This window comes from Oryctolagus cuniculus, chromosome 12, assembly GCF_051225735.1.
Source record: "Oryctolagus cuniculus isolate XC-2025 breed Fujian yellow rabbit chromosome 12, ASM5122573v1, whole genome shotgun sequence".
Taxonomy (NCBI): domain Eukaryota; kingdom Metazoa; phylum Chordata; class Mammalia; order Lagomorpha; family Leporidae; genus Oryctolagus; species Oryctolagus cuniculus.
The window spans coordinates 99957329-99960000 of NC_142878.1; the positions used below are offsets into that span (position 1 = coordinate 99957329).

Here is a 2672-nt window from a genome sequence, read left to right on the forward strand (position 1 = left end):
GGCAGAGGGACAGCTGTGCACCAGGGCGCAGCGTGGCCCAGGAAGAGGCTGGCATTTGGCTCTGGGTCCCGGGATCAGCCGGCTCTGGCCAGCTGGGCCACTTACAGGCCGGGAACTGGCTGTTTCAGGAACCGCCCTGAAAGTTCTGTCACTTTCCTGGAAGACACAGAAGAAGCAGGCCTCAAGCACGCAGTGGCCAAGGTCACTCGATAAACGCGTGGTCCCTCACCCCTCCCACCGGCCTTTCCTGTCCCTTCCGCTGGCCCCGTGCAGGTGAAGGGCCAACCGGGAGCCCAAGGTCGGGGGACGTGGGTGGCTCTGGCCATTATCCAGGGCACACCCTGCGCCAGGTGTGTGCCTCCAACGCAGCCCCGGGGGGGTCCCTACGCGTGCGGCGCCCACTTTGCGGACTCATAGAGCCCGAGGAGCTCGGCCCCAGGACACACAGCCAGTTGGTGGAGTCCAGCTCCAGAGAGGCCGGGGTCGGGGAGGCCGGCCCGAGGGCAGCCTGGGGTCCGCCTGGGGTCCGCCAGGGCCCGGGCCCGCGGGCAACGGGAGCCCAGGAGGGCGCCTCGGGACAGTTCCCGTAAACACGCGCGGGGCGGGGCGAGGGGGCGGAGCTTGGCCGCGGCCCAGCATTTCCGGGGAGGCCGCGCGGACCCACAGCGCTCGCCGGACACCGCGGGTCCTCGGGGACGGCGTGGGGGCTGTGTGGCGGCGGGACCGACGCTTGGGTACCTCAGGACCACGCGGTCGCGACCCGCGCCAGGTAGGCTTGGGGACGGCTGGCTGGGGGTCGCGGTCCAGGGTGCCCCGACCAGGCCGAGGCCGCCCAGCAGCCAGTCCCTCATCCAGGAGGGCGCCACCTGCACGCTCTGATGGGCACCGGCGCCCGCCACTGGGGGCGCCTGTTGCCATGGCAGCCGGGAGGTGGGGCCCGCGTTGCTATGGCCACCGGGGGCTTACGCCGACTCTCTCGCGCCCAGCCCGGCTCCTAAACCTGCGACGCTCGTCCCGGCCCGGGGGCGGCGGGAGGCGGTCGGATTTCTGAGAAGGCCTGGCCGTGGGCATAACCCCCGTGTCACCGCGGACCCAGGGCCCTGGAATGGGGCTGTGGGGCAGCCTCTGCCGAGCCACGGTGCTCTGGGGAGCCCTGGGTCACCTGCAGTCGGTGGCCAGACCTTACCTGCAATGGGAGGTTGCCAACTGCGTGAAGATTCGCGGGATTCTTGGAAGGGCCCCATGCCACTAAGGCCTGAAATGAGTACAATGAAAAGACAGAAAAGCTGTTTTCCCCATGGATCCATAGATACGGGGCACCCCCTCCCCTCCAGCACACAGATCTAGGGTTCTGGGTTTAATGTGGTATCTGACAAGATTGCCCAAAATCAGCCCCCAAGAGCCAGGCTTCTGGCCTCCGAAACCCTGTCTCTTAGCCAGAGAGCTGCTGGGACTGGAGCTGAATGAGCAACCAAACGTTTTGGGTGGGTGAAGCAGGGAGGTGGGCCCTGTGTCTCCCCACCCAGGTGGGGTCTCTAATGTTGCACAGGACAGGAGGATGGAGGGGGAAAGGGATCCAGGAAGTACCACGTGAAGGAATCATTAAGAGGTGATTTGAGACTGTGTTCACGTTGTAAACCTTTACTGGATGCCTGCTTTTTGCAGGATCTGCCCTGGGGCAGGAGTTAGGCAGGCCCGGCCCCCTGCGGTCAGGGAGCTGGGGTGCACAGGAGTGAGGGGCATGTTTTGCTGCAACCTAAGGAGTGTCTGAATGGAAATCGGAGCCTCTGTGGAGGGACCCCAGAGGAGCCCCCTCCCCCCCAAGAAGCCAGCAGGGAACAGATTCTCGGCCCCACAGCCTGGGAGCGCTGCCGGGCTGACCCAGGGTTGGGGACAAAGGGCTGAGTGGTGAAGGCATCTGAAGAAATGTGGACCAGGGCAGGTGTCCCTGGGAAAGAGGCGCTGAAGGGATGCTGACGGCCTGTGAGCGCTGCAGAGGCAGCAGCCGCGTCTCTCCCTTTGGATTTCAGCAGCACTTAGCGGGCAGCAAGCACAGGAGAAGGTTTGTTGAGTGACTGACAGCAGGAAGGAAGGGAGGAGGGAGGGAGGGGCGACTGAAATTACTGGAAGGGGAGAACAGGTGGGGCCGGAGACCAGCCCTGGTTGCGTTTGTGACCACAAGGGGATTGCCTGTGTGGGCAGGTGGAGAGCTGGTCCTGGTCCTGATTTGGCCCTGCAGGGACAGTGGCAAGTCTCTGAACCTCTGTGTGTGTGCAGTGGGACCCTAGCTGCAGTCCCTGTTGTGAGAATTATATAAACCAGGTCGGCACCGTGGCTCAATAGGCTAATCCTTCTCCTGCAGCGCCGGCACCCCGGGTTCTAGTCCCAGTCGGGGCGCCGGAGTCTGTCCCGGTTGTCCCTCTTCCAGGCCAGCTCTCTGCTGTGGCCCGGGAGTGCAGTGGAGGATGGCCCAAGTGCTTGGGCCCTGCACCCACATGGGAGACCAGGAGAAGCACCTGGCTCCTGCCTTCGGATCAGCACGGTGCGCTGGCCGCGGCGGCCATTGGAGGGTGAACCAACGGCAAAGGAAGACCTTTCTCTCTGTCTCTCTCTCTCACTGTCCACTCTGCCTGTCAAAAATAAAAAAAAAAAAAAAAAAAAAAGTTCAGCGC

At 64.0% G+C, this 2672-nt stretch overlaps 1 protein-coding gene across 2 annotated transcripts in view; it reads left to right on the top strand.

The window, feature by feature from the left end:
- The first annotated feature begins 244 nt into the window (after nt 1-244).
- The window catches only part of SEMA4B (semaphorin 4B), a 32809-nt gene continuing 30381 nt past the window's right edge, over nt 245-2672 (top strand). The window contains exon 1 of one of the 2 annotated variants that reach the window (XM_089310719.1): nt 245-350. The gene's annotated coding sequence lies outside the window, so the exon portion shown is untranslated. Of the gene's footprint in view, nt 351-611; nt 770-2672 lie in introns of those variants that run through there. The other variant, XM_002721507.6, reaches the window with a different exon arrangement.